The 16256-nt window shown below is 43.3% G+C and overlaps 1 protein-coding gene across 12 annotated transcripts in view; it reads right to left on the reverse strand.

The window, feature by feature from the left end:
• Positions 1-16256, reverse strand: part of LINGO2 (leucine rich repeat and Ig domain containing 2) — a 1627476-nt gene that overhangs the window by 1040385 nt on the left and 570835 nt on the right. For all 12 annotated transcript variants that reach the window (XM_056521000.1, XM_056521015.1, XM_056521043.1 and 9 more), the window contains one exon: positions 15302-15367. The gene's annotated coding sequence lies outside the window, so the exon portion shown is untranslated. The remainder of the gene's footprint in view (positions 1-15301; positions 15368-16256) is intronic.

Raw genomic sequence — 16256 nt, forward strand, 5'->3', positions numbered from 1 at the left:
AGCAGAAAGCTTCAAAGTTAGAAAAATGCAAAATTTTCAAATTTTTCATCAAATTTACGGATTTTTCACCAAGAAAGGATGCAAGTATCGACAAAAATTTACCACTATGTTAAAGTAGAATATGTCACGAAAAAACAATCTCGGAATCAGAATGATAACTAAAAGCATTCCAGAGTTATTAATGATTAAAGTGACAGTGGTCAGATGTGCAAAAAACGCTCCGGTCCTTAAGGCCAAAATGGGCTCCGTCCTGAAGGGGTTAAACTTCATTTAGTGCAGTCCAGGCTGCAGGGGCCGGGGATCTAAAATGGTGGATCCACATGTGAGGACATGGGGCAAGGAAACCTGGGAAGGCAGGTAGGCAAGGCAGGAAGGCGGGTAGGCGGGATGACCCTGAATCACATGTAGCATGCAGCCTATCAGCAGCCAGCCACCACTGTGATGTCACAGCCCTATATAATCGGTAGCCATCTTGCAGCCAGTCCCATCAGCGTTCTATTACAGAGGGACAGAGAGGGACAGACAGCAGTGTGTTGCACAAAAAAGCATTTTTACAGCAGCAATTCACCTCTCAGTCACATCAGTGTTCTATTGCAGAGAGGAGTGTGCAGCACTTGTGTATCCAAATACTGAAAAGCTGTTAGGATTCGTCATGCTGGATGTGGATCCTCTGTGTCAGCGAGGGATTGGCATGGACCGTGTCGGTGGACCGGTTCTAGGGTTGCTACTGGTATTCACCAGAGCCCGCCGTAAAGCAGGATCGTCTTGCTGCGGCGGTAGCAACCAGGTCGTATCCACCGACAGCGGCTCAACCTCGCTGACTGCTGAGAAGGCGTGGGACAGAAGGACTAGGCAGAGGCAAGGTCAGACGTAGCAGAAGGTCGGGGCAGGCGGCAAGGTTCGTAGTCGATAGCAATAGCAAGAGGTCAGGTACACTGGTAAGGCAAACACAGTAACGCTTTCTCTGGCACAAAGGCAACAAGATCCGGCAAGGAAGTGAGGGGGAAGTGAGGTTAAATAGACAGGGAGCAGGTGGAGGCTAATTAGACTGATTGGGCCAGGCACCAATCATTGGTGCACTGGCCCTTTAAATCATAGAGAGCTGGCGCGCGCGCGCCCTCAGGAGCGGAGCCGCGCGCGCCAGGACGTGACAGCCGGGGACAGGGACAGGTGAGTGACTTGGATGAGATTCGCGAGCGTGTGCATCAAGCTATGAGAATCGCATCCCCGCTGGCAAGGTCATTGCAGCGCTCCCGGTCAGCCGGTCTGACGGGGGCGCTGCAGAGAGAGGAACGCCGTGAGCGCTCCGGGGAGGAGTAGGGACCCGGAGCTCTCGGCGTAACAAAACCTAATAGTAGCCAGCCAGTTAGGGTGAGCAGAGCACTGAAAACATATGGTCCTCTATTAAGTGTAACCTGTGCATACTTCTAAGTGGTGTACCACTTGGTTCCTGTTATAGTCTTGAGGGCCTTGATACTGTGAAAGGCCAGGAAAAAGTACACACCTGCTGGTGTTGTAGACAAATACTGTTTTAAGCAAGCATACTGGAGTGCATTGTCCTCCCCTCATAAGTAAAAACCACATACGTACATTTAGGTGGTGTACCATTTTGTTCCTGTTAAAGTCTTAAGGGCCTAAATACTGTGAAAGGCCAGGCAAAACTACACACCTGCTGGTGTTTTAGACAAATACTGTTTTAAGCGTAGTGGAGCGCATTGTCCTCCCCTCATAAGTGCATACCACATAGGTACATCTAAGTTGTGTACTATTTTGTTCCTGTTAAAGTCTTAAGAGCCTAGATACTGTGAAAGGCCAGGCAAAAGTACATACCTGCTGGTGTTGTAGACAAATACTGTTTTAAGTGTACTGGAGCGCATTGTCCTCCCCTCATAAGTGCATACCACATAGGTACATCTAAGTGGTGTACCATTTTGTTCCTGTTAAAGTCTTAAGGCCCTAGATACTGTAAAAGGCAAGCCAAAAGTATACACCTGCTGGTGTTGTAGACAAATACTGTTTTAAACATAGTGAAGGGTATTGTACTCCCCTCTTATACGCACTAATTATGTCAGGCATAGAAGGGCCAGGATGTGCACAGAGGAGTGGCAGAGGCCTAAATTCAACAGGCAGAGGTCGCAGCAGACTAGGGGCGAGTGGCAGCAGGAGTTGCAGCGAGAGGCCTGAGCTCCCTTTATCAGCTAGTGGTCGTGTCTTGACCAGCAACCCATCTGCCTTCATCGATTGGTTAACATGGTAATCCACTTCATCACAAGTGACATATGACACCCCCAGTCAACAGTCGGTGGGGTCCTCAGACACAACCCTCAGTTGGCAGGGCCTGGGAGCAGTCCCTGTCCTCCCATTGCCTCTGTACTATGCTATTCCCTCCCCCACAGAAGTATCTTATGCTGTTTGGCCAGGTAAAAAAACACAACTACCCCATAGGCTTCTTACTATGAAACCTCACCGCAGAGAAATGGGCCTACCAAAAAATATTATCAAGCCATACATTTGGCAAGATGGTTGCAATTAATCCGTCCTCCCCCCAGGGCCTTATGTGTTGAAGTGGTAAAATTCCTCCTGGATGATAACACACGAGGAGCCCTTTGTCCTCTCTGACTAAACACCACATACTCAGATCCCTTAACCCCTTAACAAATGGAACCATTGGAGAATATCATAAATGTATGTGTGCAACCAGTAGATCATCACAGATATCCCCACTTGCACCACTGGACACCCTGTACCTCGGTTAAACTAAGATGCATGAAAGATTTGTACACAAGTGGGACGGATGACCCGACATCATTACTTCCCAAGACCTCAAACGCTAAACAAAATTTTTTATCTCACTTGCATTTAAGACAAACAGTTAGAAACCTCAAAAGGCTGCTCCCATCTCCACCCCCTCTTTCTTGGCTCGATAAATATTATATGCTCCCACAATTTACAGGTTGGTATTATTTCATGCTTGTATGACGGGCTGCTCACTGGCTACTCACCTGCGACACCTAGTTACTTGCTTGCCTGGACTACGGAGCTGAACACTAACTTTACGAAGGCAGAGGCCAAGCATATACTGTCACGCTCTCATGGTTTTCTAGATGTGTCAGAATCCAAGAAAACTCCTACAAACTCTTGTTTAGATGGTACCGAACTCCCGAATACCTTTTGCTGGAGATGCGGTACTGGGGTGGGTTCGTTGTCTCATATTTGGCTGCATTGCCCTAAAATGAAGCCATTTTGGGAAGGTTTACAAACCATTGTACTGATTATTAAAGTGAAAATCCCATTCTCAGCTCTGCTTCTCCTGGGCCCCTAATCCTGTATTTACCCGAAAGAAATTGAATCTACCCACCTTGCTTCTGACTGCCGCCAAGCTATTAATACCCGCAAACTGGCGTCAAGCGACTCCTCCCTGAATACACAAATGGTTTGTGAAAGTGGATTACATATGTAAGATGGAGGAGTTGGTGAGTTGGGAGATGAGGAGACACGCTTTTATCTTGAAAACTATACCGCTCCTCTCTTCAGAACCCCATCTCCTATAACCCAGGAGACGATTGATCTCCATACTAACTAGCCCCCCCTAGCAGAATTACTCAAATAGCCTTGTATTCCCCATGACTCTTATACTTTGTTGATGGAACAAGGAACTATCTATACCATAATTCTATCTGTTGCATTGCATTGCATACCTATCTTTCTTCACATCGCTAAAACATTTTTAACTGTTCCTAAATAGCGTGGACTGTATACAGTTAGGTTTAACCCATCTACCTCACTCCCTCTCTCCCCCCTCCTTCCCTTTTTGTTACCAACTATGTCCATCTGAGAATGATCTTCTTTGGTGTATTTCTGCATACATGGTTAAGTGCTAGAGTACTCTCTGTGCATCTAAGTTTGTCATAACTAATTGGCCTGAGAGCCACTTGAGTACTCATGGTATTGTGCTATTATTACTGTGCTATTATGTATACTCATGAAAACTCAATAAAAATTTGATTTGAAAAAAAAAAAGCTCCACAATTTAGTGCCCAGCCAAGAAATGGAGGAGACATGTGCCGCTTCCTCCTCTAGACGGGCAAGTAGTGATGAGGAGAGGGGCATGGGAGGGGGTGTTGCGAGCGTTCAGGCTCCTGAAGCAGACACTGTTGAGGAACCTGAGGAGGACATCAGTAATGTGCAGACACAACTTGATGATGATGAAGCCGATCGTACTTGGGAGCTGGATGCTGAAGGGAATTCATCATCATTAGGAGAAGAGAATTGCAGCTTGCCTGTTAGGAAGCAGCTGAGCCAGCAAGGGTGTAGCATGGTCGGCAGTCAGCATGGTGGCAGAAGTGGAAAGTCTGGAGCCAAACAAGCCCAGGGTAGACCACCTGCTTTGCGGCAGCCTACCTTCCCGGGAGGTAGTGGAACAGGCATTCCTGGAGTTGGCGGCAGAAGCAGTCAATCAGTGCAGACTGTTGGTGGGAAAATCAGCTACTCAATGGTGTGGCAGTTTTTCATCAAGCATCCAGAGGTTAACCTTGCCACATGCAAGATGTGTCGGCAGAAGGTGAAGTGTGGCCAGGGTCCCAATGTTGGCACCATGGCCCTGCATCAACATATGCAGCATCACCATAAAGCAGCCTGGGGGATCCGTGGCTCCGATTTGGTGGTCCAGCCTGCTACATCACCCAGTGGCATGCCGCTCCCTGTTTTAGCCAGCCAAGGCTCCACCACCTCAGCTGAAGGGAGCTGTGTGTCATATCCATCTTCTGTCACTCTAGATGCTCCTGCTCCTAGAGTCAGTCATTCCACCAGCAATCCATCAGCGAAGCCATGTCCAAGAGACAACATCATCCAACGGCGCAGAAGCTGAATGTGCTCCTGTCCAAGTTGTTGGTGCTGCAGTCCCTCCCTTTTCAAGTGGTTGACTTTGCACCTTTCAGAGAACTGATGGCTTGTGCAGAGCCGAGGTGGAGAGTCCCAAGGCAGCATTTCTTTGCAAAGAAGGCAGTACTAGCCCTGCACAATTTTGTGGAACAGAAGGTGGGCCAGTCCTGTCGGTGTGTACCAAAGGGCACAGCAGCGCCAATGTGTGGAGCTGTAACTATGGTCAGGGACAATAAATGTCCTTTATGGCCCATTGGGTGAATGTGGTTCCTGCACAGCCACAACAGCAACTTGGATAGGTCCCGCCGCTTCTGCCTCCTCATCCTCCACCGTGTCCTCAACCTCCACTGCACAGACAAGTCTCAGTGCCCCACCAGCATACAACGATGTCACGGCGATGTCACGCTGTTCTTCACACGGTTTACCTTGTCGAACGGAGTTACACTTGGTAACAGTCATTCATCAAGAAATCGAATCATGGCTTACTCCACAAAAACTGGAAATGTGAACCATGGTGAACATCTTGTCTGTGTGGTGACAAGGAAAACTGAGACATGCGCCATGCAAGGCACAAGTGTTCAATCTGGTTGTCAAGTGGTTCCTGAAGTGTATCCTCCATCTGCAAGACATCTTAACAATGGGATGGAAACATTGCATACACTTCAGCCAGTTGCACTCCGCAAAGCACACCCTCCTTGAGCTGCAGTGTCAGAATGTTATCCCCCAGCATAGTCTGATATGCGACGTTTCCACATGTTCCATCCTCCATATGTTAAACAGACTATACGAACAGAGAAAAACTATCACCATTTTCTTGATGATCCAAGCAGGGTACTCCCCTGTGTAACTTCAATGTTAACCAATGGCAGCTCATAAGTAACACCTGCCGTTTGCTCAGACCTTTGAGGAAGCCACCTTGTTAGTCAGTCGCCAGGATTATGGGATGAACAACATCATTCCACTGCTTCATTTACTACAACACGTGTTGGAAACAATGGCTGGTCAGGGCACTGGAGACGTGGCGCCTACATCTCACGGCCACATGAGCCCTGTGGGGGCTGAACTGGAGGAGGATGGGAAGTGGCACAGTTTAAGTTTCGCATGATGGGTGGTTTTTTTATTCATCTGACAGGAGAGGAGGAGCAGGAGCATCTAGAGAGCTAGAGGGTTATGAGGACCCAGACACACCGTGGCAGAATGCAGTGGAGATGGAGGCAGGGAGTCCCTCCAAGTCACTTGCACAAATGGTACGATGCATGCTCACTTGCTTGCATAGTGACTCCCGAATTGTCACCATTTGGCAGCGAGATGACTTCTGGCTCTCCACCTCCACCTCTAATCAGCAGCTGGTAGACTTGGAGCAGCACCTGAACCAGCAGGTGGTGGCATACCTTGACATGACCATGCCAACACACCTTGAAGATCCGCTGGACTTCTGGGCAGTGAAACTTGTTTTGTGGCCGCAACTAGCAGAGTTTGTCCTGAAAAAGCTGTCCTGCCCGGCCAGTAGTGTGCCATCAGAGTGGGTGTTAAGTGCGGCAGGGGCCATAGTAACCCCCACAGAGAAATTGTCTGTCCACAAAAATGTTAAGAGACTGACCTTTGAGAAGATGAATCAGGCATGGATCAGCCAGGATTTCCACCCACCAATGCCTGATGCATCAGAGTAGATTGACCATGGTGCCACACCATCACTTCACAAATATACATAGTGCAAAACATATTTAAGGTGCTGATCCCCAGCTACACACATTCCTTTGCATCTAACCACAAGTAAGTATTGAGGATATGTATTAGCTAAAACTTAAAGCAGTACTTAGCGGCCCTAAGACATCTTATCCCCAATCCAAAGGAAAATGATAAGATGCCTGATTGCGGGGGTCCTTTCACTGGGGACCCCCGAAATCTTTCATGCGGCACCCCGCTATCATCAGCCCCCGAACATCGCTCCGGGTCTGATGAATCACGATCACGGGGCCAGAGTATTGTGATGTCATAGCTCCGCCCCCGTGTGACATCACGCTGAGCTCCCTCGATAGTGGGGTGCTGCATGAAAGATTGCAGGGGTCCCCAGCAGTGGGACCCCCGCTATCAGGCATCTTATCCCCTATCCTCTGGATAGGGGATGAGATGTCTTTGAGCTGGAGTACTCTTTAAATTTTCTTAGGATAAAATATATGTACACACATTTTTTTTAAATCAAACAAAAGGAAAGTTGTGCAAAAAACACCATGTGCCACTACGTCTACCACAGTTGCGCCCTAAATGTATGTATAACTAGATATGTTACACATCCACACTTTTTATTGGGTGTAGGATGCCATTGTGGCACTTGTATTCTGCTGCAGTCATTCCCATTGTATGCATTTTATGCTGGGGATTGCCCTTAGCAACAAACCACAAGCCCAGTATCTGCTCCCCCAGCATAAATGAACAACTGCATTTGTGGTTGAGCATTTCCTGCTATTTGAAACCACATTTTTTTCTTGTTTTCTCTTACTGCCACCATATGTTCTCCTCATGCTGATGCCAGTTCCAGGTTGTCTCATTCTGCCACCATATGTTCTCCTCATGCTGCTGCCACCAACAAGCTGTATCATTCAGCCACTATATGGTCTCCTCATGCTGCCATCAATTCCAGTGATTGACCAAATTACCCACTGGCCCCTGGTTTTGCACAGGTAGGTTTAGTGTTAGGTCCCGTGCCACTTGAGAAACCTTGGCCTTTGTGTGTGGGCTCAGGTATGTCCTTCATATAAGGATATACTTTCTAATGTCTCAATTTTAACATCATTTTGAGAGTTAACCATATTTCACTGTTTACATCTACCATAGTAGTGCACCTAAATTCCTGTATTCTTCTATATGTTGCACATCCACACCTTTCAACTGGTGTAGGATGCCATTGTGGCACTTGTAGTCTGCTTCAGGCATCCCCCATTGTATGCATTTTTATGCTGGGGATTGACCTTAACAACAGACCACAAGGGCAAGATCTGCTCCCCCAGCATAAATGCACAACTGCATTTTGGGTTGAGCATTTCCTGCCATGTGAGACCACGTCTCTGTTCTTGTTTATATTTCACTCTAAAACCAGAAAGCATTTTAAAATGTAATTAACTTATTTGCTTTAGTCATAATGATGTTACTCCAAAAAGTAAGACATTTGGAAATTTGTGTTACAATTTAGAATTATAAATACAAAACATTCCGTGTCAAAGACTTACAGGGATTATTTTTACTAAAACATGCATTGTCTATTCAAAACATAAGAAATACATTTTAGTTTGCTAGGGGTCCCAAGAAACTCCCATTAATCTCTTGTAAAAAGGTTAACTTTTTTCCATTTTTCCATAGAGTTGTAAGAGATGGAATCTCTCAGCCGCCATGCCATACAATTCTTCAGCATTTGTTGGATGCATGGAACTGGAGACTCATGAAGACTATAAATCTGCTCACCGTGTGTACTTAAACAATACATATGCACGTGTATAGGCAGCCATACTTGTTTGAGTTTCCACTTATAATTTCTCTCACCACTCCATCTTTGTGCATTCCTGTCTATACATTACCGATCTTGATGTTGTGCTCATGTACCAAGTCATGCCAAGTCTTCTACTCAAGAACTCAATTTTATTTTTAAGCTTTCTATCACATGCTCCTCAGTCCCGCCTACACTATTGAAAAAATTGTAAGTTAAATTCACTTAGTGTATGTACATCAAGAAAGTGCACAGCATAATCCAGCTATACCACTGACTTCAAAGCACTTTATAAAATATTAAGGGAAGAAAGATGGAAAACATAATGCACTTAATAGATCATTTAAAGGATATCTGCTGTCATCCACAGTAGGACACTTTCAGACTCAAGGTAATGTTCGATATCATACCAGTCCTGGGCTTTGTAAAACAGTTTCTTTCACAATTTAATTATTGATGGAAATACTGAAGATAAAATAAGACAGAGGTCTCTATATCAAACAAAGGGAACTGGAAAGCTGATGATATTAAATAGCTTTATTCTTCCCATAAGTCTTATTAGAATGTATTCTGTTCTCTTCAGTTCTATTAACCATTAAAAAATCTACAATAAATGTAGTGTAAAAGTGAAGATATGTAATGACTGGCTACACAGAGAACCTTTCAAATCTAACTGAATTATGAACATAAAATAACATTAAATGAGTATACATAGTCTATAAAGCAAGAACAAATCAGATGGAAAAATTGAACATTTACAATATAAGAGCAACTTAGTAATATATATTTTCCTTTGGAAAAAATGGAAATTACACAATTTTTTTAGCCCACCCTTTATAAATTATATCTTATGCTCATAAACCATATACTTTCTGTATTACTGCGTGAGGGCAAGTGAATGTTTTGTTGTCGGTACCAATATACTGTATATTGCCATAGAAGTAACCAAGGTAATTCCCTCATGCAGTTACAGATGATTATATACAGTATATTGCATCTTAACCATAAGAACTGTGAATTTATGGAACATTCTGCCTTCGGAACTGGTAACAGCAGCACTTCAAAACAGGGTTAGATACATTCCTAGAACAAAAGAATATAAATGCATTCACAGAAATATAGAAGCTCATCCTGTTCATTCACCCATACCCCTTCCCTTCACCTCCATGGTTGGACTTATTGGACATATATATTTTTTTAACTGTACTAACTATGTTACTATGTCAGTATAAAAAGGAAACAGAAGACGTCACTCACCATCCAGATGGCAGCTTTATTCAGGAAAAGCGATTCATTACAGGTAAAAGAGGGTATGGCAGATGTGTTGGGGGCAGACCGGGATAAACTGTTTTGATAACTGTTTCTGCCCCCACCACATCTGCCATACCCTCTGGTACCCGTTATGCATCACTTTTCCTGAATAAAGCTGCTGTCTGGATGGTGAGTCTTTGGTGTCCTTTTTGCACTGACATATGTCATGCTTGATTGGATTGTGCACCTCCTGAACCAGCTGCTTAGGGCCCCTGAGCCCTAAGTTAGTGTTGGCTCCTTCTTCTTTGCATGAATAACTATGTAACTATACATTACCTAACTCCTTGACATTGGACATAAATGTACATCCTCGTGCCCTGGTACTTAACAAACCTGGATGTACATTAATATCCTGAGTAGTGGTGTGACCATGAGGCCAACACAAGAGCTGCACTCGCTTCATAGACTGTCAGACTTGCCCTTACAGTAAATGATGGAGAACAATGACCCTGCTGTTCTCCATCATTAACCATTTAAGGTGCTGTGATCATGGCACTGTCCGCAAGCGATATGCCCCTTACTAATCAGCACCCCCAGAACATGTATGCAGGGGTCCTAATGGTATGTTCATTTTATTTTTGGCACCATACATTTTGTAGTAAAATAAATAAAAAGTGTCATTACAAAAACACAAACAGAAAAAAAATAAGTAAACTTGCTATGTCCTCAAGACCAAACTGGGCTGTGCCCTTAAGGGTATAAAATATATTATTGCAGAAACATTCTTGAAAACTATACACTGTAGTATATTCCACCTTTATTGGAATGTGATACAAGTGTAGGTTCATAGCTACCACTGTAACAGAATTGACCACATTGCTTGACCTCTTGAATTGCTGATCTGGATTCCTGAGGGTGTATATGGCATTACTGAAACCCAAGGGTGAGAAGCCAAGCTGTACTTTCAGGAGGTGAAGTTCTAGTGTATTGCTTTGTAACAAATTTTGGAATACAACAACATTGAGTATTTGATTGAGGTGAAAGATTTACAAGTTTTATCAAGTGGGTTTGGCCTTTTAATGTATATCAATAAAGGGGAAATGTTTTAATATACATTTATAATGAATGATCATTTATATTTTTAAGGTGAACCTTTATAATATTGGCAAGAGCAAATTCTACACTACAAAACTGTTTTCCTGTTGCTGTGATGTAATGAGTACTTGTAATAATAGAGAATTCATAAATAGTAAATATGTTAACCCCAGGTTCAGAGGTAATGCCTTTTTATCAATTTCTTATTGACTAATGCTGGTCATTTATATGCCAATTGGCATTACTTGTTCACTATTGTAACAGCAGTCTTGTCAGGATCCAGACTGGTATGCGGGGAGGACACGGGTAGTGGATCCTCTGTGCCAGAGAGGCGATGGCGTGGGCCGTACCAGGGGAACGGAATCTAAGGGATTACTGGTTTTCACCAGAGACTGCCGCAAAGCGGGATGGACTTGCTGCGGCCGGTAACCCCCAGGTCGTTCCACCCAGTAGCGACTCAACCCCTCTGGCGGCTGAGTCTGGCGCGGGAAACAAGGACAAGGCAAAGGCAAGGTCAGACATAGCAGAAGGTCAGGGCAGATGGCAACGGTTCGTAGTCAGGGGCAACAGCAAGGGTCTGGATACACAGGCAAAGGGCTCACAAAAATGCTTTCACTGGCACAAGGCAACAAGATCCGGCAAGGACAGGAAGGGAAAGTGGGGTTTTATAGTGTTTAACAGTGATTGGGCCAGGCACCAATTAATGGTGCACTGGCCCTTTAAATTTAAGAGAGCCGGCGCACGCGCGCCCTAGAGAGCGGGGCCGCGCGAGCCGGGAGGACACAGCAGACAAAGGGAGATAATTAGAACGGGATGCGACCCGCGGGCGGACTTGTGCCACCACGTGGATCGCATCCCCGCCGGCAGCACTGTAGCAGTGCTCCCGGTCAGAGGGACAGACCGGAGCGCTGCAGGAGGACACACGCCTTGAGCACTCCGGGATGGATGCGGGACCCAGAGCGCTCAGCGTTACAAGTCTTGGGACACATGCTCAAGATATTTGGATATTTTTTTTATATTTATTTCAGTGAGTTCAATTTTCTTAATGTGCATTATTTAGAGAACTAGTCTTAGTAATATAGTTCCTGAATCCCTACCTAATAACAATATCCCTCTTGCCTTTTTTTTTTCAATTACATATAAATCCACTTTTTCGAACCTTCTTTGCTGCTCACTGTGTGTGAACTCTGTCCGGAAAGAGGGGGCGTTCCCTGGCAGGTTATAGCCTGAAGCTCTGCTGGGAAGAACTTCTAATCTCTCTCATATATGCTGCGCTTGGACTTGGGAGCATGCATAGATGATACACAGGAGGCAGAGACAGGAGGCTGTAGCCATAGAGGAGACACATGCAGGGCAGAGTGCACAACGCTCAATCTCGCCTTCTTGTTTAATAGGCAAAGAGCAAGTACTGTGACAGCTCAGGTCCTGTCCGCATTTCCTGTTTTTGGTCTCGGTCAGGACCTAAAAGGAGCCCTCTTGTGGCTAAAAAAGTATGATTAAAAAGTATGATTAAAAAAAAGCATCATTATATTTTTTTGGGGCTGATGAAATACATTAGAAAATTGCCAGAAAACACATGGACTACAACATAAAAAAATTGACAATGTGGCAGTGCCCCATTTAAGACTACTTTCCCCACATAAACTAGTATTTACTAATCAATATTGTATTGACTTTGTATCATAAGTAATTGGAATCCTTAATTAAATTCAAGAAAAGTTAAGGGTGGACAGGTGTCCCAAGATGCTAAAGTATCCCCTATCCACAGGATAGGGGATAACTAAGCAAGTAGTGGTGGTTATATTCCCTTACTACCCCTAATACCTTTTCTGTCCTTAATTTTTTTCCTTAAGCTTTAAAAATCTGTGTATCATACCTTTCCCCTTGCTCACATTGAGTGAGCTCCTGGTATGAGAAAGTGGGCATTCCCCAGCAGGCACAATGTCACTGAAGCCTGCGAGAGCTGTGCCTTGCCATGCCACGCACTCATTTCATGAGTTTGGTCTCCTGCTAGGCTGGGAGGAGACCAAACTAACTGTTTGACTTGTGCAGGGAACAGAACAGACACTTTTTTTTGCACAATTGCAGAATTATTGTAGCAAAATTCAAAAGATATACACAAAGTGTAGTATCTTTACCACATTTCGCCTTGTGATGAATTATGCCAAAGGCAAAGCAGAAGGCAGGCAATAAATGCAGCAGGTGCTGCTAACTTATTGTGAAATAGTCTGCTGTGAAATGGGATGGTGTGCAACAGTTCTTGGTGGGAAATTGGCAAGAGAGGTAGTAGGAAGGGTGAGAGGATTGATAAAGAGCTGTTGCATTCTGAGAATTGTACTACTACGACTTCTTAACCAGCAAGGAATGGGGCAGACAGATGAGCAATGCTATATGCTTTTGCAGCCTTTTTTTTTTTAAACCTGATATACCTGTTTACAGAGCATATGCACCACTATTCCATTTACTTGACTCATATTCAACCTCTATTCTTGGGCACCGTGGGATCAGATAGACTTCTATCAATCAGGTAGCCTTTATCCACAGGACTCTGCATCTTGGGATAATCCCTTTAATACATTTAGAAATTACACATCTGAATGTGTATAGAGTTAGTCCCATATGGCCCTTTCACCACTCCATCTATATTGCAATAATACATTTATTTGCACAGCTTAGTAGCTTTGTTACATTACATTGGTTTAGGCATTAGAGACATGTTACACATATAAAATAGTGTATGAGATTTGGAATTCTTGTTACAGTTCTTCCTCTATTGCTTCCCATAAAAGGTTCCATTAAAGCCATATATTATTGATCCTTTTTTAAATATAAAGTGTCGCAAATATTCCATACAACCTTATTTTCATTAGAATTCACTTTTTGTTAAGAGAAAACTACTGTACCGTTGTAAAAAGCACAGTACAAGATCTGTGAGCATACCTAGCTTTCAGTGAACCAAGGGACTTCTGGCAGTCAAAAAAAAAATGTTGTTGGGAAAAAAAATTTATTTAGATGAAATCACACAGCATTAGTAAAAATAAAGAACTAATGTTGTGCAACAGTTGGTTAAATACATGTGCTTCCTGGCAGGAGACTTCATTTGACCTTCATCAAGTGAATTTGAAAAGACACTAGTAAAACTCTCAACCCTCCCTTGACATGTTCAACATAAAAGACTTTTCCAACAGATTTAACATGATGAGTCAGTTTCTTAAATACAAGTCATTCTTAGATCAGTGCTTCTTCATCTATAAGTGGGGTCTCGCTAGTAAGGCGCCCTCTAGTGTTAGTGAGGCACAGCTGAAGAGATTGTTTTCTTAGAAGTGGGTAAGCAACACATTTCACCAATTTTGGGCATTTTGAATCTTATTCTTAGTTTAGGTGCCAAAAACAAGAAAAATGTGTCTGTGTTCACACAGGCGTATATCATTTGAAAAATCTGTCCACAAAATTCTGTCCGTATCTTTTAACATTAATGTGCAAGTCTATGGGAAAGTGGTTGTCTGTGCACATATAATGTAAAAATACAGCCACTTTTTTTAAAGCCACATAAATAAATCACCATATACCTTTTAATAACGCTGTTGTTATGGCAAAACATGCAGAGGAAGGCATGACATTAATGGTTTTAACAAAATACTGAGACAGATTGCATTTAAACGGTGTACTGCAGTACCGCATATGTACAAGTGTTATCTGTTTACTACTCAGTTGCTCTGTCTTGGTATAAGTTTGAATTTTTCCTTTTTTGAAGTACAGATTTTATTTGACAATAATAAAAGTTACATTTAGGGATAGGAAATTTGTCTTTTATTCTGGGCTATGGCCCTGGGGTTAGGTGTTTGAATATTTAGGGCCCATAACCGCTCATTTTGGTTTATTGTTTGCACAGCCCAAAGATTCATTTTTTATTTTAGCAAGAACTTCCACTATTGATGGTGAAGCTCATCATCTTACTCTGTCTTGTGAAGCAGAGGCATTACTTTGAATTGTCTTGTGATGCCAACTCATCACAGTTGGCTGTAATATGAGGCTTAGAAATTACCTTAGTGTGTCTGGTGAGGGCCAAGCATCCCAATTGTCTTGTGAGGTCCAGAATTTACCTTGGTCCATCTGGTTTTGTCCAATATAATACATTTGAGAATCCCTGCTCTAGGCTAATGCGTCAATAAGTGATATACTTTATTTTTAATAACAAAATCAAAAAGTAAATGCAGCTTCGTACAAATTAAATTTCTATGTTTTAATTATCTGGGCATATAGAGTAAAAAGTCACTTGCTAAAGAGCTTTCTGCATAGGATCTGTATTGCAAGGCAAGGGGTTGTATGAAACATAGTATGTAGCCATTGAGCCTCTGGGCACTGCCATATGGGTTTTGTAAGTAAGGAGGTAATCTTCCCTAGAAGCATACCACAATTTAAGTTTTTGTACAGTTTCATACAGAATTTGGAATAAAATTGGGATCACAGAGAGGTACATTAGAGGTGCCATGTACTTCAATGGAAGAGTAATATGGCAGTCCTTCACTGGATAAAATAAAAAATGGCTTGCAATATTGAAAAGAATAAAAGCATGATATATCTGCTGTTTACCTGGCATGGTCAAGCTCCAATCTGCAGACCCACTGCACGTGTACTTTGACTCAGAACCAATGGGACCTGTGTAAAATAGAAACAGGCAATGTGAGTCTTTTTTTCTGTTCCATTCTCTAGACTGTGTAAAATTTTGCAATTAAAAGTAATGGCCAAAAAATAATTCAACAAATACTTTTAATATATGTATTACTAGTCAATTATTTAAAAAAATTGTAGAAATAATGTATTTTTTACACATCAGTTAATAGTTTTTTCCTGATGAAGTAGTTGATAAATAGTCTCTTCAAGTTGATAAATGTGAGCTAAACATTGCAGTATTATTAGGACATAGTATTATGCCTCCATTTTCGAGATCAATAATCCGTGCTACATCAGAATTCTATATAAAGGGACTAAGTGTTTTTCATGTAATCTATATCATGCTCTGTCTTGCCTGCAGAGATGTTGACAAAGAGGTCTGTGTAAAAGCAAACATTCCATGAATGTACTTTTATAATGGTCGTGTAAATGGTACACATAATACAATTAATCATTTTTGCTATTGTTTTTTTACACAATGTCATATAAAAACATAGGGATATATAACAACTATACGCCATCTGGAGTAACCTGAAAACCTGAAATAAAAAGAAATAACTAATATATATATGTTACGCCTAGCGCTCCGGGTCCCCGCTCCTCCCCGGAGCGCTCACGGCGCCCTTCTTCCTGCAGCTCCCCGGTCAGCGCTGACCGGGAGCGCTGCTCTGCCATGGCCGTTGGGGATGCGATTCGCACAGCGGGACGCGCCCGCTTGCGAGTCGCATCCCAGGTCACTTACCCGTTCCCGTCTCCTGCGGTCATGTGCTGGCGCGCGCGGCTCCGCTCTCTAGGGCGCGCGCGCGCCAGCTCCCTGAGACTTAAAGGGCCAGTGCACCAATGATTGGTGCCTGGCCCAATTAGCTTAATTGGT

Source organism: Hyla sarda, chromosome 1 (genome assembly GCF_029499605.1).
Source record: "Hyla sarda isolate aHylSar1 chromosome 1, aHylSar1.hap1, whole genome shotgun sequence".
Classification (NCBI taxonomy): Eukaryota; Metazoa; Chordata; class Amphibia; order Anura; family Hylidae; genus Hyla; species Hyla sarda.